Below are 25,671 nucleotides of genomic sequence, written 5' to 3' on the forward strand. Positions count from 1 at the left end.
TCCTTTACACAATGGGACGCTTGTCAAACTACACAATAACACCATTCTCTCCACCCCCCATTTGTTTTGTTTTTATATACACATAGAATTTCTTATCTTTCCATATATATACTAACCATTACAGCCACCACTGTTCCCACGCGGCGCCCACACTCATTCTACGAGTATATAACGCCCTGTAATCCCCCCACCCTCCCAGCCCCGTGTAGGAATCCAGGCATACACACAGCCACTCTTGACCCACAAGCACCACAAATAAATCTTGCCATACAAACACACTTTCATTGCTTGATTCCGTGTGTGTGTGTGTGTGTGTGTGTGTGTGTGTGTGTGTGTGTGTAGTTCCTTGAAATGCTGGTGACAAGAATATACAAGGGAGTGAAACAGACAGACAGACAGACAGACAGACACACACACACACACACACACACACACACACACACACACACAGAGAGAGAGAGAGAGAGAGAGAGAGAGAGAGAGAGAGAGAGAGAGAGAGAGAGAGAGAGAGAGAGAGAGAGAGAGAGAGAGAGAGAGAGAGAGAGCAGTGACCGTGACGAGAACGCGAAAAAATCAAACAAAATGTAAAATAAAATAATAAAATAAAATATTGGAAAAATAAAACGAACTATGTACGAAAGGAAATACGAAACTCGATGTCTGTGAAAATGATGATGAGTGACAAAGTATTTCCTACTCTCTCTCTCTCTCTCTCTCTCTCTCTCTCTCTCTCTCTCTCTCTCTCTCTCTCTCTCTCTCTCTCTCTCTCTCTCTCTCTCTCTCTCTCAATACCAAAACTTGTCACCTGGAAAACTTTCTACTGCTGTGGTCTTCCTTTGCCAACGTTCAGAGTATTAAAAGTTTGCATGGTCAGAGAAAAACAAGAAATACATTAAATTAATTTCCTATGCTACAGATATATTAAAAATACAGTAACGCAAAAAATGGGACTTTGACATGTTGGCGATATGGGAAAAAAAAATTGTTGTTTGTAAGAGTTAAGCTACATCACGAAAAATACATATCTTTATGCCTGGAAAGCGAAAGATATTGCCTATCACTACCTTACCTGTCCTTAGCACCATCCCAAACATTCACTTCTCCATGGTATCAGCAGAACTGTTCATGCAATTGTCCACTACCACTACAATATACCAAGCGGTGCCGGCCGATGATGAAATAATATACAACTTCCCGCTCACATCATTTCCTGTTCATTCATACAGCTTTTTACAGTCAAGTTACCACCCACTTACCCACACGCGGAGGATATAAATTATGAACATGCATTTCACTTTGGACACAATGGCAGAAGTGGCGGTATTAATCGTGATTTTTACTCGAGTCTGTGCCTTTTCCTCATTCATTCAGATTTTTAGAGCCAAGTTATCGCTCACTTATCCACACACGGAGGAAATAATAAACACGCATTTCACTTATAACACATATTAGATGTGCCAAGTGGCCTTTACTTGAGATTATTCCCTTCTATAGTTAGTCTTCATTCATACAGCATTTCAGACTAGTTATCAACCACTGTGGAAGATGGAAGATATATAAACATTCTCTTCACTTTGGATACACAATAGGAGATGTGCCAAGTGTTAATCGTGGCCTTTATTTAAGTTTATTCCCTTCTATAGTTAGTCTTCATTCATACAGCATTTCAGACTCGTTTATCACCCACTGTGGAAGATGGAAGATATATAAACATTCTCTTCACTTAGGATACACAATAGATGCGCCAAATGTTAATCGTGGGCTTTACTGGAGTCCTACCTTGCCAAACTCAGTCCCCGCTCATGCAGCATACAGTAATCGTGGTCTCAACTTCAATCTGCCTCCCATACCCACCTCTCACCTTCACACTTTCCCTCACCTCACATCTGTTCTGTATTTCCTGCCATGCCTCCCTCACGCTTCCTCCCACCAGCCTTAGACCATCAATCCCTGGCTCCCTCCCATTCCACCAGCCCACATCCGCTACCTTCTCTCCCTCTCCCCCATCTCACCAGCCCAGCCTCCCAACATCATCACTCCCTCAGCCACTCCATTCTCTCCCGCGTGATATGAACTATTGGGATACAGATTGTTTGTTTACTTCCACGGGTGCGCCCATACAAAGGAACACTGCGTCGGCATCAATCGAGAGAGCAGATTATCGACGAAACAAATACCTATATGATTGATTTTCCCCTTGTAGTAGTCTGGCACCACCACCACCACCGCTACCACTACCACCACAATCCCTACCACCACCGCCTCGCCATCCCACTCAACCACAAAGGAACATAATAGAAGGGCAACAGCAGCAGATATGTTGACCCTTGTACTGTACCTCCACCACCACCACCTTATCCCTCTCCTCCACCACTACAAAGGAACATAAAGGAAGGACAACAGCCCCAGACATGTTGACCCTTACACCACCACCACCACTACCTTATTCCCTCCCCTTCTCCACCACAAAAGAACACAAAAGAAGGACAAAAGCACAAGATATGTTGACCTTTATGCCACCACCACCAACTTATCCCTCTCCTCCACCACAAAGGATCACAAAGGAAGAACAACAGTAATACACATGTTTACCCTTGTCATAAGCTACAGTACAGTCAGAGGCATAGGAGAGTAAAAGTGAAGGATTATCCACGCCTGCCTGTTTGTAGTATTTTCCTGTTTTTTTTTCTCTTACCACCAAAATCTCTCTCTCTCTCTCTCTCTCTCTCTCTCTCTCTCTCTCTCTCTCTCTCTCTCTCTCTCTCTCTCTCTCTCTCTCTCAGGATGTTTCTGACCACAGCTGTGACTCGGCAACATCTGGTCCTCGCCTCCCCTTCCCTGTCTGGAGAGCGGGAAAGGAGGGGGAGAGGAAGGGAGAAGGGATAGGGAGTGGAGAGGTTGCGGGAGGGGGGAAGGGAGAGGAGGAGTAATACACACTCCCGCACTCCAGCAGACGAAGGTAAGAGTGAAAGAAATATTACGTGAACGGACATGCTGCAGACGAAGAGAGAGAGAGAGAGAGAGAGAGAGAGAGAGAGAGAGAGAGAGAGAGAGAGAGAGAGAGAGTAGGTGGCAGGGTCTGTTATTGAGGGAAAGGCGACGGTAAGAGAGGAAAGGGAAGAAGGTGTGCAAGTTGCCGATAACCATTTTTCCCTTCCCAGAGTTTCTTCCCTTTCCTCCTTCACTAGTGGACGAAAGAAGCTTCATTTCTCAGCTACACAATACCTGGCGTGCGTACAACTTGCAGGTTAATTCCCCTTCATTAACAGCTTCAAGGAACAGAATAGTGTTACCCTGCAACTCTCTCACCCAGACAAAAGGCTACTGCCCTTACATCTGCCTCAAGGTTTCCAACAATAATTAATTCGTTCTGATGTTCGTCTAACCTTTCAATGCCTCCTCTTTAGAAATTCGCCTCAGACTGCAAAACTGAATAAAGCCTCGAGAAAAGGAAACATAAGGAACCTCAAAGTTTGCCATAAATATTAGTGTTATTGGAGGAATGGAAAGTACTGCTATTATTTCCCCTGAAAGTGAGAACATTGCGACTTACAGTATGTTGTGAGCTGTCCTGTGTGAATGTTAGGATTTACAGGCACGGAAATGTACTTGTGTGTGTGTGTGTGTGTGTGTGTGTGTGTGTGTGTGTGTGTGTGTGTGTGTGTGTGTGTGTGTGTGTGTGTGTGTGTGTGTGTGTGTGTGTGTGTGTGTGTGTGTGTGTGTGTGTGTGTGTCGCGGGGCCTGAGTGATCGCAGGGGCTGGGTGATGTACAGCGAGGCAGCGAGGGACCTGGTGAGGAAGAAGCGACACACAAACGTTCCTGGATTTGGCTAAAACAGTAACCGGCAGCTGCTGGTGGCCGCCTCGCTCTGCTGCACTCACCCCGTGATGCGCGTGACGGCGTGGTGTGTGAAGGGCCGGCCAGCCAGTCACCCAGTCAGTCAGTCCCTCAGTCCTCGATTATTTACAGTGTACGGGCGTTTTATGATATGAAAACCGAGTAAAGGACACATTATGGGCTGGTCAGTTAGTCATTCCCTCAGTCGTGCATCACTTCAAAGGCTAAGGCGTTAAGTGATATGGTGACGAAGAGCAACACGCAGGGTTCAGGATACATTAGGTGGTACACGTCGTTCCGTCACTAGTATCACCAGAACACGACTTGCATCTAGTGGAAAACTGATAGACTTGCCTGAAGCGACGCATGGAAAAGGTGATGGCATAGATAAGAAAATAACAGAGATTTTCACTTGTCATCAATTTCCAATCAACGTAAAACAAAACAAAAAACGTAACATACTATCGTTATTACTATCTTATTATTATTATTATTATTATTATTATTATTATTATTATTATTATAACATTCATCATCGCCATAATCATCATTATGGTATCAAAACATGAGCTGCACACAGTTTTTTAAATAAGAACGTATTGTTATCAAATAAGAGGATCACATAATAAAATGTGGTCTGACTCAACATTATTATCTCTCTCTCTCTCTCTCTCTCTCTCTCTCTCTCTCTCTCTCTCTCTCTCTCTCTCTCTCTCTCTCTCTCTCTCTCGGTCTCCAACAGACTGAGGCGGAAACATTCTGAGCGGGAACAACACACGCAGCTTCATTAAGTGATCATTAGCGTTTAATGAATAATGAGTGGCACTATTACCACCTGAGGAGCGCTCCCAGGCTGGGGAGAAGAGCATGCGATAACTATTATTGCATCACGGCGGGGCATAACACAAGTATATTACACGGATTGTACAAGCCGATAGGTACCTAAGACGAACAAAGATATGTGTGTGCGTATCATAACACAGTACAGCAAGACCACACTCGAAACATATATTATTAACGTGATTAATTGTTGTGTGAAGCAGATTCGGACTTCTTGAAATTATGTTAGTAATCAGAGAGAACATTACTGGAGAAATGTTAGTATAAGCTTTCCCAAACACTGTGTACTCGTATTACTTAACTCATATATGTTGAATGTTTCTAAGGTTGTGAATATAACCGAGGAGGAAGAGATGGAAGGGAAATAGAAGGGCCATAAGAACACGAGACAAAACAACCCAAAAGAATAGAAAGAGAATTGAGATGGAAGTAACGCTCTTACCCTCCTGCCTCGCCCTCTCTTCCCCCTCCGATATGGAAGAAAAGTGGGATCAGAGAGATGCCCCAAGAGAGCCGGGTAGAATTCACCAGGAAAATAACAAACAATCCTTAAAGTGAAATACAGCGATTCATGGAGCGTTCCTACATTTTCTGTCGCTGCCCACACTCGCTTAGTGGAAGAAAAATTGCTCCTCTGACGCCCACTGCACGTGTTTGCTTTTCAAATGAACAGCCTCAGTGCCTCTGTGAGTGACCGCTGCTGAACGGTGACTTAAAAGGATGAGAATCGTCATTGTTAATAGAGAATGCTTTTTTTTTTTTTGGTGGAACGAGTCATCACCAAGAACGCTAAAAAAAAAATCTCTCAGTATCAACGACCACTGAGGTGCTTGTTGTGATTAAAACATCAGTCTAGATCATATCATTTTCTTAAGACAAAAAGATCATAGAAAAAAAAGAGTCTATCCCAAGTTCCAATCTTCACCTATATAATTCATGAGATCATAATGAAATCTTAAGAGAATTTCAGGTTTGTGAAAATAACTAAGAGAAGCCAAACTAAACGAGACCAAACCGGTGTGGGGACTGAGAGAACACAGGCAGCGAGAGATGACTGGCTGGGATGAGTGGAGGAAAAACTTGCTGGCGGATTGTGAGAAAGGGAACGGAAGGAAAAGGGGGGAAAAAAAAAGGGAGATCAATGAAAGCGAGGAGAGCGGAGATGGAGAAAGGAGAGAAGCCCTTAGGGAAGACTTAACGCTCACCCTATCAAGTTTCACGAAAAATCTGGGTGAGCTCTTTTTCCTGCCACCCTGAGTAACCAGAGAAGAAGACGGCTCCTTGTAACTACAGTCATTAGGAGTCTCTCTCTCTCTCTCTCTCTCCTCTCTCTCTCTCTCTCTCTCTCTCTCTCTCTCTCTCTCTCTCTCTCTCTCAGGAAGTCTTTTACATCGTACCAAAATCTAAACTTGAAGGAACTAAAAGGAATTTTAAACTATTGGGAATATATCAAAACTTTCGCCGCCAGAGTAAAGAATGAAAATCGAACGCTAGTCAGATGAAATTGCCGGAGTAATGACTGGGGCGGAACAATACGAAGCGGGGAGGGAGTCTGCGCAGTCAACTCTCATGCCCCCATACCCTCAAGGCTCTCCCCAGACTCCGACCCCTCCCGCTGTTTCCCTCCCTTCTCCCCCCCCATCAAGGTCTTCTGTCCCACTGCGGTTACCCCTCCCCCTTGCTTGTCCCCTTCGCTTCCCCCTCCCCCCTTGCCCCTCTGTCTACTGTTGCGTTAAAGTATGTCTGAAGTGTGGTGGATAAATACCAGTGTTGCAATACTTTTAACATATGTATTTTTGTGAAGGTTTAATAATACACTGTAGTAGCTTGGAGGCAAAGGGAAATAATAAGTGTTGTATTTTGTGCTTCACTCACACTCCTTACGCACTTACAATAGTAGTAGTAGTAGTAGTAGTAGTAGTAGTAGTAGTAGTAGTAGTAGTAGTAGTAGTAGTAGTAGTAGTAGTAGTAGAAAACCCGTTTAGTGTGCTCAGAGGTCGCCAGACTGACAACAAATACTTGCAGTTCCTCTCCCCCTAACAACACACAATCATTTTCTCTCTCTCTCTCTCTCTCTCTCTCTCTCTCTCTCTCTCTCTCTCTCTCTCTCTCTCTCTCTCTCTCTCTCCGCACGTGAGCACAGATGGCCTGCAACAAGCAAAGCACAGACCCAGCAATCTGTCACGCAATCACCGTCACACTGAACAACCTAATGACTCTCTACGCCATTTTTCCCCATCAATGGAGTTTACGTGGCATACTCAGTCCCCTCCTTCAGGTAACTCAAATTCCCAGCCATTTCTGAAGAGGACTTAAAAAGGCAGCTGTGCATCATTACCTTTGCCTCTCTGCCTCACCGCCTCCCCCTTAAGCAATGGGGTCCGTTCCGCTGCCCTTCCCTTCCTTCCAGCCTCCCTCTCCCTCTCTCTCACGCTCGCAAGCCACGGGAGACGCAGGTGTGTTTGTTTCGTCAAGCGTCGCTGTGTTCCACGTTGCAATAGTCTTACCAGCATGTCTTGCGTAAGCTGGGGTGCCCAAAGCCTGCTAACATGGTGCTGTCTCCCTTTTCCACTAGTGGTATTTCCTTTAACATACATACACACACACACACACACACACACACACACACACACGTATCATTCCATTTCTCGTCCATGCATTTTGTTTTTCATGAAATTATAACCGGAGTTTCTTCTTTCCAAGTTTGCAAACATTATAACCGTTTTAAAATGTTATGATATTCAATTCCTAGCAAACCTAAGTATCATAATTCTACGCATTTATCAGAGAGAGAGAGAGAGAGAGAGAGAGAGAGAGAGAGAGAGAGAGAGAGAGAGAGAGGAGAGAGAGAGAGAGAGAGAGAGAACAAGGAAGGGGCAGCATGAGAAGCAAGATGGATGGGGCGAGGAAAGGCGGAGTGTGTGTGTGTGGGGCAAGAAATGCGGAGGAGGAGAAAGTACGCAATACCACCTGAGTCTCGCAAAGAAGGTAGGAGCCTCACAAAACACCACCACTGTCTTCACCATGGTATATTTTAGCATTCATTACACGCTCCAGACCTCTAATAACGCAGGAGCCACGACGAAGAAGCTCGTGAGGATGAACCAAATACATACACAAGCAGGGACCGTGACATCATTCCAGACTGCACTTCCCACGCTCGCTTTGCATACACCCACTCAACGCAGATGCTCCGACGCGGCCCTGCTCTAAACCTGGTCACCGTGCTGTACTTTAAACACAAGGGAAGGAGAAACAGTAGCAGGAGACGTGTTGGGGAGGCATGAGAGTGTAATAAGCTGGAGTATGTAGTTAAATGTAGAATGTTTAAGATGGTAAAAAGGGAGATAGAGTTGTAATGCGTAATGCAGGTAAAGTTAAATCACCTGTCTGTCTGTCTGTCTGTCTATCTGTCTGTCTGTCTGTCTGTCTGTCTGCCACCTCCCTCCCCCCTCTTTCTCTATCTGTCTATCTATCTATCTAGTCTTGCCCTCCTCCAAGCACGTGTCGCTCCGGTCCCTGACTTTCTCCTCCCCGCGTGGAAAATTCAGTCTTCCTCTTCCTCTTGGGATTGCCTCACTCACCCTCCTCTCCTCTGATGAACGGTATTCAAGCCTGACCTTTATATTCCTCGCTCCATTACTAACACTTCCTCGATCGTTTCCTTTCCAGTGTGTTCTTTTTTGTCATTCTTCTTTACTTCTGCTCATTGTTTTCGTTTTGTTTATTCGGTTGATGACTCTTAGCAAGGTACGCATTATCGACGTGTGTTCCTGCCTGTCAGTGCTGGGCTGTCATTCCTGCTGACTTATTAACCTTAAACAGCCGAGATTCCTTCATTAAAACTAGTCGTTCTTTCCCTGTAAAAAAAAATAGTTCACAATTTGGCTATCCAGAACTGTGTTTAAGCATCTGATCTGTGTTTAAAGCGTTGATCATCTCCATGCTTAAGCTACCTATCTGCTCACCCATCCCTACACGAAGAAACACGAATCTAAACTAAACTAAATAAAAGAAAAACTACCTACGCCGGAGTAAAAGTACCGCTAAACAACAGCGAGGTACATTACTATACGAAAATAAGCAGCTGGCAAACACTGACGCTGAAGAAAAAAAAAATACAGAAAAAGAAAGGAAAAGAAAGTGCACCAAGAGAGAGAGAGAGAGAGAGAGATACCTACCCAGTGCTCTACCCCCGCACCGTCCACCTCCCGCTCACACGGCCTCTACTTAATTACCCAAGAGTGCAAATGTTGCCAAAAGACACAAACCGATGAGGAGGAGGAGGAGGAGGAGGAGGAGGAGGAGGAGGAGGAGAGAGAGAGAGAGAGAGAGAGAGAGAGAGAGAGAGAGAGAGAGAGAGAGAGAGAGAGAGAGAGAGAGAGAGAGAGAGAGAGAGAGAGAGAGAGAGAGAGAGAGAGAGAGAGAGAGAGAGAGAGAGAGAGAGAGAGAGAGAGAGAGAGAGAGAGAGAGAAAGCAGTATAACAAGACGATGACGATGATGAGAATGAAAAAGAGAAGGAGAAGGAGGAGGAGGAGGAGGAGGAGGAGGAGGAGGAGGAGGAGGAAAAGAAAGAAAGAAGAATAACAACAAATACAATGATGACAAGAACGAAAAGAAAACGAGGCAAGTTAATAGGAAACGAAAGAGGAGGAGGAGGAGGAGGAAATGAAGAATGAGGAAGAGTTCAGTAACAGCAAAAATGACGATGACGATGCTGAGAGCGAAGATGAATGCCAGATACAGAAATAGGACACCGAGGAGGAAGGAGAGAAATATGAGGATTATGTAACGTTACCTAACACCCCACCATACACCCCCAACCCCCTCCCATAACATTGCAACACTGCTACCGCTCATCACTCCTTCCTTCCAGTGATGCAGCGAAAGAAATTAATTATACCGTGCTGGTTCCGCCAATGTTTGCTGGCGGCTGTTCCTCAATGATGGTAGTGATTATGAAGAGCACGTAGTTAATTACTGGTATATTATATGATTTTGTTATCGGAAACCTAAATTACTCTTCATAAGTCCACCCAGTAATTTAGTCTCAGTGAGTAAAATGTAAATTCACTTAACATTTTTAAGTTCTTTCATATTTTCCAAAGCGCTAGAATCTATATTTTACTCACATTTTTTTTTTTTTTTTTCACCTGCCCACTACCCAGTCTGCTAGTCTAGTGTCTCTACTGACTAACAACCCTATTACCTTCCTCTCTTCTCCTGCAAGACCCTAACTACCCACCGTGCTACTTTCCGGTCTCTACCGCTAGCAACCCCATTACCTCCCTCTCTCCTCCAGACCTCCTTCACGACTCCTTCCTCCAAAAGCCAATCTGTACACCTGCCTATCACTGCCTTACCTTTCATCTATAGTTCTGTAACTCATCTCCCGCGCTGTCATCCCCACTGTCCTCCTACATCAGGCTTATCTACCCCTGTCTCCCACCAAGCCCCGCTGCGCACTGCCATGACTGCTCTGCTTCCTGCTCCCCTCTCCCATTCCCCTCGTCGCCCAGGTTACTGACGTTCCCTCCACGTCACCGTTTCCCAGCCCAATTTCAGGGAATATGACACCAACTGCTCAAATATCGTCCGCTAAAGTTGGGCCCTTTTTCTTTGCCATATTTTCTTAAAGAGTTTCGCTTCACAAAGTTATCCACGACGATGCCATCTCGTCACCATGGTTTCTCTTTTACAAAGTGCACATAAAAAAAAAGTAATTCACTTTATTTTATTATTCCACTTTATCATACACTTTGCTTCCTCTTCCCACTTCTCACTTTATACTCTTATTTAATGCACTTTTAATTTCTCAACTTTTATAAATTTAATTAATCTAGCACGCTTATTTGGATTCCTCATCTGTGGGCGAGCCTTGAAACACAACCCCAACACTCCCCCCTCTTCTGCTGCTGGAACAAGCTGAGGCACTCCACCTGCTGGTGAGGTAAGTTCAGGCTCCCCAAGCACGCTTCTTACTGCTGAAGGCATCACACACACACACACACATACACACACACGTTCCTGAGGTAGGGTCGTCTCATCACAGCTCCACACGTGCGTTGACGTATTACTGAACATTCTCCACAAAGGTCACTTTCGCTGGCAATAAGTGTTCATTATCATTACGCTTCAGTGCACATTTAGGATATTAACACAAAAAAGTTACAACCTCTGAAGTGGAAATTCCTTGGACACTTCAACTCAGTCCCCCTCCCAACACTCTAGAATTAAGGAAATAAGTATACAGTATAAATAAACTAAACAAAAAAATATTAGTTCATTAAACCATTGATAAAACAATCTTTGAATAATTACACTCAGTTTCTCTCTCTCTCTCATCTCTCTCTCTCTCTCTCTCTCTCTCCTCTCTCTCTCTCTCTCTCTCTCTCTCTCTCTCTCTAGTATGCAAATAACTTAATTTTCTCCCTGTGAGGACCAGAGCTCGGCATCAAGGTCTCGGTGGCGGCGGGACGTAATTGAGAAGGATAAAGATTTCCTCAGAATATCGAGGATTGGCCAATGGCGTGGCTGCGGTCAGGCAGGCCGCCCTCACACGCCCTGCTGCTGCGGTCACACCTAGGACAGGGATTCGCCCCATGGGATGGCTGTGGAGTGTCTTCTGTGGACCATGAAGTGATTTGAAAATGGAAAGTTTGAAGTGAAAATCCCGTACCGAAAAATGGAAGCCTTTTCGTTTTTTTTTTTTCTTCTTTTCTCTATCTTCCTTTTCGGTTTTTTTTTCTTTCTTTTTTCTATTTTTTTTTTTTTTTCAATAGCTGCTGGCACCATAAGATTAATATATACTGTGACCTATTTTCAGTAGCAGCTGGTAACATTACATTAATATATACTACGTCTCTTTTTTTTCTGAATAGCTGCTGGCACCATTACATTCATATATACAACTCTTCAAACACATACGAATTACAAACGAGGGAGGCCACGGAAAGTATCGTATGTTGGTCAGAGAGCCGCAGAAAAGATTGGAAACCACTATACTCGCTGGTACGTGAGACATAGCCAGCCATCTATCTCCCACCTCCCACCCAAGGAGGTACATCTTCTTGTCCCCACGCCTCTTTCTCTTCTCTTCTCTTCTCTTCTCTCTCTCTCTCTCTCTCTCTCTCTCTCTCTCTCTCTCTCTCTCTCTCTCTCTCTCTCTCTCTCAGGGCAACGTACTCAAGATCAAAACTGACTCACTCCTCGCCACCACCACCGCCTACCTCAACACCCACACTTACCCCCCCCCCCCCCGCCAAGCACTCCATCATAATCTCATCTCTCTGCACTCTCCCAAGTTCCAATTACCTCACCGAGCTTACAATGGGCCGCGACTAGCCAGAAACACCTCATTGCTTCTCATCTCTCTTATTAGTACGTTCTGCGGTCTCCCGTTGCCTTGGTCACGGATTTCGCATCTAAACAACGCTCTAACCGCAGAAAATCGGATAAAATAACGGAGATTTCTACTGATAACATGACGTTCCGGATGACTGAGTGTGACAGAAGAGTGTGTGTATACTGTATTGTCTCGTTTAATAGCTGAGTAACATAATCACTTTCTCTTTTGTTTAGCTTTTTCCCTTGATGTTAATTCCACTGATGAACTTAAAATGTATTAATTGCCGGGTGTTGTAATGAGACTGTCAGTAGATCAAAGGGGATTAACACTGAAGTACAACACACAACACAGCACAAGTGAGCTATTAAGTTTACACGATTTCTGAATGCCATTGTACTTGTCAGGTAATCCGTGGTGCAGAGAAATACTATATATTACTAGACACTACGGCGCCTGCTCGCTTCACTGCCCTGCTTGCTCGGTTAATCTCTTTCCAAGGGCGAGTTTCCGTTACGGGCGAGCGGCATTAACTGGCGGAACTCTCTCCTTTAACGCGCAAATGATTACCCACGGCCGTCATTAAACACATTTCGGAAAGCTCAAATCCAAACATTTCCTTCAAATGAAAATAAACCATTGGTGTGTGTGTGTGTGTGTGTGTGTGTGTGTGTGTGTGTGTGTGTGTGTGTGTGTGTGTGGTGTGTGTGTGTGTGTAGGTGTGTGTGTGTGTGTGTGTGTGTGTGTGTGTGTGTGTGTGTGTGTGTGTGTGTGTGTGTGTGTGTGTGTGTGTGTGTGTGTGAGTGGGTAGGTGTGTGTGGGTAGGTGTGTGTGGGTGGGTAGGTGTGTGTGTGTGTGTGTGTGTGTGTGTGTGTGTGTGTGTGTGTGTGTGTGTGTGTGTGTGTGTGTGTGTGTGTGTGTGTGTGTGTGTGTGTGTGTGTGTGTGTGTGTGCCTGCCCGCGTGCCAGTCCGTCAGCTTGTTTGTCTGCCAGCGTGCGCGCCCACCTGCACGCCTACATCTGTACTCGTACATGCCTGCCGGCCCTCCTACCTGCCTGCGTGCCTGTATAGTGTCCGTGTGACTAATTACTGATCGGTTTGAGTGGTTTTCTGCGTCATCTGCTAAGCTGATTGGGTGACTGTTGGCTCGTTTGTTGAGTTCTGTTTGTGGCTGTCTGTTTGTCTGTCTCTCTGTGCATGAAGGGTTAAGAAAAGAATACAAACATCAAACAGCAAATATATCGTGAATTAAACTTACTATAAAAGACCACAGGGAAAAGAAGTAGACGTCACCTCAACTTTAAAGGTAAATGTAAAGGTGACGCCATCTATTTTTATGAAGAGGAACTACCGCGAAGTACGCATGTCGTGTAAAACAATGAAAGCCCATCCCCGCACATGCCTCTTGTCTGACCAAGCGAAGGCAAGGTCACTGAATTATTTTGTGCTCGTACAATATTCGTGTAGCTACCAACGGATTTTGTTCCCTCGCTTGAAGGCAGCAACATGCACGTCTGAACTGGGTAAGCTGTTCTTGTGTATAAGTTAATAGTAGCTATATATGGTGCTGTGTGTGTGTGTGTGTGTGTGTGTGTGTGTGTGTGTGTGTGTGTGTGTGTGTGTGTGTGTGTGTGTGTGTGTGTGTGTGTGTGCGTGTGCGCTCGATTAAAAGTGCATTAAGCAACAAAACGTATGATATAATTAACAAAACCACTACAGCAGCTTTCAAATTCCTCTTTCTCGCCATCCTGTCACGCAAAATGTTGTTACATATATTTAAAGGGCGAACTGTTTACATTGGCAGGCTGAATCAAACAGCAATGCGAATGCCTACGCAGCAGACGGCAGGCCAAGAAGGTAATCAAGAGGGTAGAGGGTAAAGTGAAGAAGAAAAAATATATATATTACCAAGAATGTGTTACTGTTTCAGAGGTTAAATTGGATACAAGATAATAAAAGAAGTAAGAGGAGCGCAACACAGATATTATAAAGGAAAGCCTGGACAGAAAACAGTGACGTGGAAAAAAAGAAAAAGGCAGAAGTGAAGGTGATGATAGGAATGGATCAATAACACACACACACACAAAATAAATAAATAAATAAAATATTCGTAATATCGCCTTACAAAGAACGAGATACAAAGGTATATTGCGTGCCTTCTATTATTACAGAAGTCTCTCTCTCTCTCTCTCTCTCTCTCTCTCTCTCTCTCTCTCTCTCTCTCTCTCTCTCTCTCTCTCTCTCTCTCTCTCTCTCTCTCTCTCTCTCTCTCTCTCCCACCACGCCCCAGCACGTGTCCAGCCACATGCAGGAAGAGGCCCAGCGGCAGTGGCGGTGGAAAAGCAATACAACTAGAGCACGGCCACGCCACTCGCCTGGTGATAGCAGTGCAATAAGCCAGCGAAAAATGCCCTAAATCCACACAAGACAAAGGAAAGTCAGTGCAAACATATCTTCTTCACTGACTTCATGCAACCTTCCTTCCTTCCTTCCTTCCCCCCACTTTTTTTTTTTTTTTTTTTATCGAAGTGAATTAACAGGTGTGATCTTGGCGTGCGCTGCAATATCTATGGGAGGGAAGGGTGGAAGGTGTAATGTAGACTGGCCCCTTATACTGAAAAAAAAACTTCTGCGCCTCATCTCTACTACTTAAAAAAGGCTCTAAATGACGATATACTGCTTTTAAGGGTATTTTCTATGGTTCTGATGACAAACTAACAAGATTTCTACATGATTAATGGGAAAAACACTCCTGAGAATCCAGCTAGACATCTCTACGGCCTTGGAAAACAGTCGGTGTGAGAGAGCAAAGCGTTTCCGAATACGGGTGCAGCGTAGGGAGACAGTACAGAGGTGAGGGTGGAGCAGAATGGAAAGTAGTGGTGGTACATTCGTGGTTAGAAGTTTTGTAACGTGTGGGTGGGGAAGGTGGAAGGTGTAATATGGTAGAATGGTGGTGGGAGATAACAGCACGGTGGTGAGGGTGGAGTGGAATGGAAGGTAGTGGTGGTACAGTGATGGCTAAAAATCAAGCAACCTACCACGCTTACTTTGACAGTGTTCAGTGTTTTCTCTCAGTCTTTACTCATCTAGTCTGCTTGGAGTCTACCAGTTATCAAGGTTTCTAAACGGTGTAAGGAGACTGTCAAAGGATCAGAGGAGTTAAAATTGAGGCCAACACTAAAACAAATAAGAAAAGAGTGTGGCATGTTAAGAATTTCGACCGTGACTCTAGGCAAGCATGTGAGCGTTGCACGAGGGTGGAGTTGCGTCCTGCTCGGCCTCGGATCAATGAGGGTAATGCATGACTCTACATAGCTATTGATTGTCTTCACGTGCAGCAACGACCGAGGCTATCTGTGGTATGCAGCCTGCTAGTGTTGGTGAACCGTGCTGCCACCATCGACTTTATAGCAAGACTGCAGAGGGAGGAAAATAAAAAGTTCCGAAAATCCGTGAAAACTGTTATGAAATATGTTTTTTGGATGGAGCAGCGTGAGAATCCTTAGTGACGGGACGGTAAGGTTAATCTCTACTGTGAGAAAATGAAGCGGAAAGATAAACAAAGAAATTTCGTAGCTCTGTCAATATTAGAGTTACATAAACCATGACCGTCTTCCATCCACAACCCGCCAGTCCAGCCGTGTTCAACATAATGATCACCGCTGTTCACGTAACACGCGGCGGGACAGTCCGGCAAAGTAGCAAACTGAAGAGACACGAGGACCCAAGATCGGAAAAAAGATGCAATAATCCCATCACTTGGTGCTCTGGTACTGACTTTAAATACTTAACTTCCACAATAAATTAGTAGTTGATGCGGTGATCCAATAAACAAAGGTGGCAAGGGTGGTGGTGGTGGTGGTGGTGGTGGTGGTGGTGGCGGCAGTGACGGTGGTTTTGGTGGTGGTCGTGTTGGGAGTATAAACATGTTCATATATTGATGGGGCGGCCTTGTCTATTAAGCAAAAGAGCAAACATTTGTATTTCCCTGCTGAGCATTTAAAGAAGACTCAGCCGGGACGAGGGCCCATACCCGAGCCAAGGTGAGCTCAATCAGCCCCACCTTGAGCCATATAGGTAACAGACAGGAGTCGTACACGGTCAATACAAGCAATAATACATACGCCCACTTACGTACCACTGCAGTGAACTGAAAACACACCTAATAAACTGAAAAAAGACATGGCAAGCTGATGAGACGATGCGTGAGAGAGAGAGAGAGAGAGAGAGAGAGAGAGAGAGAGAGAGAGAGAGAGAGAGAGAGAGAGAGAGAGAGAGAGAGAGAGATGCACATTTTACAAACACCAAGACATTCTGGCCATAAACGAGTGACCAAATGGAAACTAAGAAGCAATACACACACACATCACGGGAGAAGGAAACCGAAAAATAGACCAAGAGATGGAAGAAGAACAACGGGGGAGGCAATAGGGAAGGAACCAAGCTAGCGAGAACACCGGAGTAAAACAAGAAGGGAAGCGGGGCGTGGAAAGAAAACGTGTTGGCTGAGGAGGAGGAGGAGGAGAAGGAAGAACAACAGCAACATCAACCACCACTGACCTTGACGTTGAACTTGATCCCATGGTTGAAGGCTTCCTCGGGGTGCAGCGGGATGCGGGAGTCGTAGTCATCGTTGGTCACCAGGTTGTACTGCTTCTTGCTCGGCATGCGCATCTTGGTCCGCATTTGGGATCCCCACGACCCTCACTCAACCTCGACCGTAATCTGAATACAAGGCACTCGAACCGTTCCCGCACGCACGGAATTATCCCGCGCCCCAAGGGACAAGCAGCGCCAGGAGGCCTTATCTGTGGCACATAGGTGATGCGTGGGCGGGCCGGTGCGGGTGGACGGGCGGCACAGGTCGGGCGGAGTTGCGGTCGTGGTGGGCGGACTTGGTATCAGTTACGTCACAAGAGTCGCCATTGACGTTATATCACTATAGGTGTATTGAATGAGTGCTTTCAAGGACACCTTAAGGGAGGGGAAAAGAAACATCCATTAACTAACACACTCAATCTCACGTCCGCTTTGCCATATGACATACACATACATACACACACACACACACACACATACACATTATACAGCACAGTTCTTGTTCATCTCAGTTTCTTTACACAACCGAGGAGGAGGCATCACCAAATCAACAGTTTCGACATCTTCCTTTAGTTTCAGAGTTTATGGAAAAATTCACTTCAACAGTCAAGGAAACAGCAGCGGGGTCAGCACTCTCACTGAGCGCACCTGAAAAACCGGTCGGAAGTGTTTGCTTACGTCACACACCAGGAATCGAGGACAAACCATAGAGAAACACGATCCTCAATATCCTGGCGAAGTAGTGATCTGATAATATAGGTAAATGCCCTAAGTAAATAAAATCCTGCACATATTAAACAATTTATCTGGTATTATTTACGTTTCCTTTAATCCTGTAATGGTTCGTATTCTGAAACACTCTGCTCTCTCACCACGACTATTTTCAAAGACCACAGAGATGGTTACCCGGGTTCTCAAGAGTGTTTTCCCTGTTAATAATACAGAAATCTTGTTATTCTGTCACTGGAACCGTATAAACACGCTCAAAAACCCGTGTAACTTCAACTACAGCCTTTTGAATGTAGTGGAGATGCAACGCTTAAGTATTTCAGAATATGGTCCAATAGTTTACATTAAGGGTGGTGTCTTTATTATCCTCCCATTACTTATCCCTATTCCCGGATCCCTTCACTCTTATTCCAATTGTAATCCACTGCACAAGTTAACCCTTTGTTTACAGCAGCAGACGTCGCCGCTTCCCCTTTCGTTAACTACCGCCAAACTTCCTCGAGCACCTCCCTGGTCAGTCTCGTCACAGCAGGTGGCAACAGTCGCCTTTCCTGCTGATCTGAAGGGAGATAGAGATAGGTCTAGATCCCGCCAGGTCAAGACAGTGCTTCTTGACTTTGAATCATCCAAAAGTGAGAAAGAGTGTGTGTGTGTGTGTGTGTGTGCAGTGACCAGCAGATCCCCACCGACAAACAAGAATGAGTAGAGGCAGTCAAATGGAAGGCCAATGTTCACTTCCGGCCATCTATCCACCGCCGCTGTCGATTCACGCCGTGGGTCAGAGGCCACACTGAACCCCTCCCGTGTCCCACCCACCCCAGCCCCTCCTTCCACCCACCAACGCTCGGGGTTCCCTCTCCGGTCTTTCACCCTCACCACAACAGCCTGCGGGGACGGAAAGTTTGCAAGTTCACTCAACGTTCAATCGACACCTCATGACTGCCTGTTACTGACTTCCCACGAGCATCAGTGACGTGTAGAGATGCGCTAACGTGAACGACGGAGTATAGTGCCTTGTGACTATCCTATATTATCCTATTCTCATCACAGTAGTATATCTTCACTATTCTGCCACGTATCGATTCAAGTTCCCTACATGTTTGGCTTTCACATTCCTCCTCTCACCTCTTACCTTCCTATCAACTCGCACAGTGCGTCTTTCTTCCTTCATCCTTTGCCTCCCACAGTGCCCTCTATTCCTCCCCCCTTCGTACAAACCTAACCATCCACCTCCCCTTTCCCCAGCCGGCCTGTGTAAACAACGCTGTGTGTACCTGGCGGGGAGTGTCTGGTGGCCCCAAGGAGGGAGAGAGAAGACTGTGCCGAGGTGTGATGAAAAGAAAAAAAAAAAAAAGCGAGTATCATCTCTGTCCGAAGTAGAGCCAAGGACAAGGCAATGTGGAAGAAATATAACATTAAAAACTGCCATAAGTGAGAACACAACACAAAGGTAAGTATAAAAGGCAAATTGAGAGAAAGACGACGTGAACAGCTTCCAAGCCCACTAGTCTCTCAGCTTCCAACTTCCAACTAAAATCGAAATCATTCCACTTCTAATCCATCTTTGATTACCTACATCGACCAAAGATCCCCCAACTGTCACTGCATCCACTCCTGAACAGTCCTTAGCCTCCATGATGTGGTTCACACAGTCTAGCCGTCACCTGCCAGACTCACGGGTACTAAAACCCTGGAATTTCTCCACCCACCACTGACACCATACTGACACCATGCAAGACAATAGTTTTGCCATCAATATACACTTCACATAAGAGCAAGAGATGATTCTTAGTGAGTGTACTAATATTCTGGCACGTAAAGTCTGCTTCGAAGGTGAGACGCAAAGTCAAATTGTTCCGTGAGATAGATACTGACGCGACAGGTGAATATAGTGTTACCTGGCCTTGCTAATTAGTGGCGTATCTCAGGAAGTTAGATTTCTAGATGACATAAAAAATAGATGGAGAAAGTCTAAACAGGAAGTGAGTGAAGGTTAATCAGAAAAAAAAATACGGAAGAAAGAGATTATCTCATTAATTCACCTGCAACCTCAAAAAAAAAAAAAGGAAAAATGTAGAGGAAAAATACATTGGAAAAGAAGAAGAAAAAAAAAAAGAGGGCAAAACTAGATAATACCGAAAGTAGTCTCTCAGAGAAAGCTACAGCCCTGATTTCGAGATCGTCCAAAACTTAGGTCCAAAGGAGAAAGTGACCAGTAAAAGAGGAAACACGTCCTTATCAAAAAGTGAATAATAATAGGTGGTGTGGTCTGCTCAAGTGAAATTAAGTGTGCGTCTGTGCGTGGAGAGAGAGAGAGAGAGAGAGAGAGAGAGAGGAGAGAGAGAGAGAGAGAGAGAGAGAGAGAGAGAGAGAGAGAGAGAGAGAGAGAGAGAGAGAGAGAGAGAGAGAGAGAGAAATGAATAAATAAGCAAACAGAGCCACAGGTGAAGCAGAACACACCGGTGCGCAGCAAGACACCATCCTCACCCTTTCCCTCTACACTGGTCCTCCCTAACATCAGGCTTCCGGCAGAAAAGCCACAACCCCACAACCTCTGCCATGTTCAGTTGATGCTCCTCAGGTGAAGGTGAGTATCCTTGCCTTTCTTCTCCCCTTCCTCCCAGCACCGCCAAGGTCAGTTGCCCTCCTTGCGCAAGCTGTGTTGCTAAGGTCGCCCGACAAAAACTCTATTTGCGTCATAAAAGCATAAATGACAAGTAAAAACAGCTTACAAACAAGTGGTCCGCGTGACGTCAGACGCTATCCCATATCCAGGTGTTGTCAGTAAACTAAATGATCCTGTCCCTTGCAACAGGTCCGTCGTGAACCTCGCTGCTCTAATATCAAGGTGAGGTGAACAATAGACACACCCAGCCACTGCGCCACGCACTGCGGCACCTTTCACTGGCTGGGCAGAATACGAGCAGAAACGTAGGAAAAATTACGATGCACCGGCCTTACTCACATTTGAATTATGATATTCGTGTAAATATTATTAGATGCTACTGTTTATCATGCAAACTAGATAATGCTTCATATTCTTACAAAAAATTAACCCAGCCTTTAAAGAGTTCTAATTGGATAAACTGCGAGTTTCACCTCACTTAACTGACGGCGACTTGCTTCCAAAACTTTTCTGTATCAGTGAACTATTTTGTGAGCTGAGGTACAACTATTGCCTCCAAACCACCGGCTGTCAAGTAATAATGAACACTGAAAACGGGTAATATTTTGGCCAAGGGAAGACTATTCTACCAAAGTCTCGCTACGTAATTTACAATGTCCTTATGCAATTTTTGGCACACAAAAATATCATACAGTTTTGTCAAAGTTGAAACACAAAAACCACGTTGTAACCAGTTCCGTGGTGCACTGTTGTAGCCAGTTCCGTAGTGCACTGTCAGGATAATCTGGAAGGAACAGATCCCTTCTCCCGACGGGCAATGGCAAGGAACAGGGTGTCCTCGCAAGGAGGAATGGGACCCAGATAACACAATCAACATCCACGAAGAGGGAATGTGGGGTTTTCAGGGATATATTGATCGGTAACGGCCAGCGGAGCCTGCACCCTGCTGCTCCCCACGCCGGCCGCTCCCACGCGCCTCCCACCTACAAAAGTAATTCCCTTCAAGAACACTGTGCTTTCAACATAACCCACATCGTACTGTGAAAGGTACTTAGAATTAAACCCGCACATACACTGGAAAAACACAAGATAAGTGAAAAAGCGCTGCCACACGTGCGTCAGGTACCAAGTAGCTCCCTGATAACCCCTTTAACGCCCTTTGAAGTATGGTAGACGTGGATTCAAGTGAAAAAATCTCGTTCCTACCCCCCATACTGGGCCACACGCTGCCTGGTGAGTGACGTGCCAGTCCCTCCTCTACACCCGTGTCCCGTTATCTGCAGGAATCGCCCGACGTGCAGAACACTCTGGGAGCGACCTGTGACGCTGCGCCCTCAGGTATGAAAGCTATCCTGTTACTGAATTTTGTGTGAATCCCGCAAGAGGTAATAGCCAACACCCCTAAGGAAACTCATCGAAACACATACGTACATGACCCCGACGCCTTTCAGAAGTTTCATAATCTATTTCCTATGTGCCAAGAGGGGACTGACGAATACGAGGAACAATCAACTAACGCATTTTCCTCAAAGGTTCAAAGCCACATACCTTGCTTAGCTAAACGTAATGACTGTTCTGGTGACTCTTATCGACTTTCAGCCCAGACAGCGCTAATCTACTTTCGGCTGAGTAATACAATACTGCAATATATATATATATATCGATGATAACAGCAACGGTACGTACCACTTCATTATTTACTGGGCGGGGCCGTTATAAAATGTAAATACACTTTTCACCACAGGGAGCTAAGCCTAACCAACTGTACACAGCTGTTGTTCAGTTTTCAGGCAGCGGACTTTTGGGCTGCTGCACGTGTCCATCAAGGTAACGAGTCAATACGTGCCTTTTATGGTGCATCTGTCTGTGTGTGTGTGTGTGTGTGTGTGTGTGTGTGTGTGTTTGTGTTTGTGTGTATGTAAAAGATGTGAATACCATAATAATGAAGGAACGACGTGCATATACTGACTGCTTCATGTTCCAAACGCAGACAACGACGCATCAATCCATTGTGTTACCCGGCGCGTCTGACCGGTGGGGAGCTGCAGGTCGAACTCATTTAAGACATTGCCCAGCCAACAATCATCACCATCTCGACACGATCACGCCGTAACGCAATCCATCATGATAAAAAACTCTTCAATGTGGCACGCCATAGGAACAGCCAATTAAAAAGACGGCAACGTCCCTCCCCTTCCTCGCTGTTGAATCTTCATTACAGAGGATTGTTAATAAAGTTACTCTGGGCACGTCTTTTCTCCAGGTAGTGATCGGTGGGGAGGGGAAAAGAGGGAGTGCAGAACCTCAGGGACACAACAGCAGCAGTCATGCAAGTGGTAAGTCCACTGATGTTCGCTTGATATGGTGAAACTTCATGCTAGACATTACTGCGCCATAATCATTGCTAGAAATTTTAAAACAGATATCAACATTATTTTTTTTAAGAAGGGCAAGAACTAAGATCATAAATAGTGTCTCCCATAAAGACACTCATTACCAGTCTTAAAAACGCCTCTTGTGTCCCTGACGACTACGATAAACTTATCAATAAAAGACTCCAAGACTTGAACGCAAATATTTAGGCAATACTGACCCAGAATGTCTGGCCCATATTGACACAGTTTTATGTAAATATTTCTCGGCTCCTTATTTCCTCCTCGGGTCCTCAGTGTCGCATATTTCAGTGTCCCCTCTTTATGCCGACACCTCGCTGCACGGCGTCTCAATTTCCTGCTAATATAAACTATTCAATTCATCTGCTTCGAAAGTGTAACGCTAACGTCCCATTTCTATACATTATGAGTCTCTCCATTATCAGCTAATTTCCGAGTCACTGTCACGCTTTCTTAGCAAGTATAATAAAATAAATAAGTAATACATAAATATATTAATTTAATGGACAATGCACTTTTTTTTATCTCAACCAGCGTTTGTGGTTTATCAAGGAGGTTGACAAATAAGAGAGAGAGAGAGAGAGAGAGAGAGAGAGAGAGAGAGAGAGAGAGAGAGAGAGCGCACACGAAGCTGAACAGGCCCCTGCATGTTTGAAGCCATGACCTTAACTGCTGTTTGTACGCTCGGGGAGCCTGCTGTTATGTTATATATCCGATGACAGAAATATGTACATTGTATTTCACTACACTGCAGTTCGCTCCAATTGGAAAACAACAATTAACACTGGGGAAACAGTTAAACTCACTGAATGGCTGCGGCTCAACCAGAAACAATTTGCAAGTGGGTCTAAAGTTCCCACAAGTTTAAGCAGCCTAAGGTCCTCCTGGAAGCTTGACATAAACACTGACAAGCTGCAGGATGTGAGGCTTAACCTGACATATAACAGTTCACTTGCATTCACGGATAAGCTATTTATTCCAAAACACGTCGCATCCCTCATGACGGGAGCAGCTGGTTGGTTTGTCTCTCTCCCGCCACGTCTAGAGACTACACCACAACGCGGCCCGCCACTCACCTTCCCACTGTCCCTTCATTCATCTGCCAGTTGCTCCTAAAAACATGAGACCCATGCCTGACGGTTGAAGCTTGTGGTCTACTCGTCCCACCGGTCTCTGCCTCTCCCCTCAGAAATCATTGTTGCTTTGAAATATAATCCTCAATCATGTAGTGACGGCAGCGCGTAAGACATCACTGCATTGAATTTACCTGAGGTTATGTTTATCTTGATGTCGCATACCATTCAGAAAATCCGTTAATCTGTAAAGGACCAAACTCTAAAAACTAGACTTAAGCTCACACTGATAACGGAAAAAAAAAAAAAAAGTTTAGGTAAGACAAAAGAATAACAAGTGTTGTCTGGGAGGCGGACGGCAAAAGTAGCAGACTTGTTGATTGTGCGATGGCGACCCATGCCAACTTCCTCCGTTATTTTAGGCGGCGCAGGAGAAACTTGCCATGTGTGTGTGTACTTAACAATACCAAGAGGAGTGTTTTCAGCAGTGGCCAGGGTTGTGAGGCCCCATGCCGGGGTGGTATATAATTAAAAGTTATATTTGTTGGCATTTCTCTAACTATGAGTGTCAAGTAAAATCAGTGTGCCATTATCATTTATCAATATTGTTTGCAGATATTCGTTGACTTACAAATACCCCCTTAGAAAACTTCAGTGCGCAACACATCATAATATACCTAAGGTGGTCAGCTGTGTGCGCACTGTTGCCTGAGGTACAGCAATCCCAGCCAGGTCACTCTACGCCTGCCAAAGGGCCAAACTATTTATATTTATTCTGCTGCCTAAGCCAGGTTTTGCTGCTGCTGTATCCCTTCGCCTCACTCTTTCCCTCATCTCGCCTATGAAGTACTTTCCAGTCCCACCTACCAGTAAGCGTGGCGGGAAAACAGTATTATGCCCCTCCACCTTCCATACAAACCAGCACAACACATCGGGAGCCAGCATACCCCGAGGGAAGAATTCAAAACGTTTCCAACGCCATTGTCATTTCACGAAGGGCAGAGGAGATCCACATGACCAAGTACCATCAACACAAATAAACAGACTCTTTACAGACCACAGAGTCCCATCACAGAGCAGAACGTGTTGTGTATGACAGTTATGTGCCAGGGTCCGCCGAGACGAACTGGACGCTTGCACGCTGCCCCCGAATATTTTCCCTCTGCCTCCTCCTCGGTTTTGACACCAATCCTTCACTGCATGGGTTCACACACGACACAAGACTCACAGCACTCGGTAGAGATATACCATAAGGTAAATATACTTCACTAAACAAAGTGTCAGTACAGCGTGAGCGAGAACAGCGCAGCGTAGATCTACACGTCTTCACTGGACACAGCGTCCCAGAGCACTGAGGCAGTCAGGCAGCCTCGGCCCTCGGTGAGGCTCGCTGAGGCTCCTAGCGGCAAGCAGGGAGCGGAGCGCGACAATCCCCAGGCAGGGTTCATCCCCAGCTGGTTAGTAGTTTCCCGGACGGACGACAGAGGGCCCGAAGTTACACCTGGTTATCCTAGTAGTACTGAAATCCTACAGCATATATCCCAGACAAGTAGAATGAGCAGATATCACATTTTAAGGATCGCTTAGAGCAAATTACCTTGCCAGAACTGTTTCCTGTACTAACACCGCCTCCACAGGTGTACTTTTCTTCACCTCTTCCATACCTCCTTTTCCCTTCCCTTTCCCCGTCCGTTTCCACATCTTCTTTATTAATTAAGCCACATGTAACACAAAATCAGCTATGCTTACCTTGTTTGTCGCTACGTTAGGTCTAATCCTTTCATGACAGAGTACGTAGTTAAACATTTTACAACCTTTTAGGTTTGTTATAATCATGTTCGAGAGAAAGAGGCCTCCTGAATTTTCACATTACAGACCTAAAGCTTTCACTTTCTGCCCTTTGTAGCTTCTGAGCAACTTATCAACGGGAAATTCTCATTCATTTATCAACTCAACCTTCTATCTGATCAACTATTTGGATTGCGCGAGGGGCGATCCACTGAGACTGAATTAGGTATCTTTAGCGTTCTTAAGGGATTCTCTTAAAAGTTATCATGAATACCTAACTGTTGCTTGGTATATATATACATATATATATATATATATATATATATATATATATATATATATATATATATATATATATATATATATATATATATATATATATATATATATATATATATATATATATATATATATATATATATATATATATATATTC

At 44.9% G+C, this 25,671-nt stretch overlaps 1 long non-coding RNA gene across 5 annotated transcripts in view; it reads right to left on the reverse strand.

The window, feature by feature from the left end:
* The window catches only part of LOC135100523 (uncharacterized), a 101,319-nt gene extending 76,159 nt beyond the window's left edge, over positions 1-25,160 (reverse strand). For 4 of the 5 annotated variants that reach the window (XR_010268765.1, XR_010268766.1, XR_010268768.1 and 1 more), the window contains exons 1-2: positions 24,735-24,892; positions 16,588-17,001 (exon numbers count right to left, since the gene is read on the reverse strand). This is a non-coding gene — a long non-coding RNA (uncharacterized LOC135100523). Of the gene's footprint in view, positions 1-15,167; positions 17,002-24,734 lie in introns of those variants that run through there. The other variant, XR_010268764.1, reaches the window with a different exon arrangement.
* Between the last annotated feature and the right edge of the window lie 511 nt (positions 25,161-25,671).

The sequence above is a fragment of the Scylla paramamosain genome, chromosome 5 (assembly GCF_035594125.1).
Source record: "Scylla paramamosain isolate STU-SP2022 chromosome 5, ASM3559412v1, whole genome shotgun sequence".
Lineage (NCBI taxonomy): Eukaryota > Metazoa > Arthropoda > Malacostraca > Decapoda > Portunidae > Scylla > Scylla paramamosain.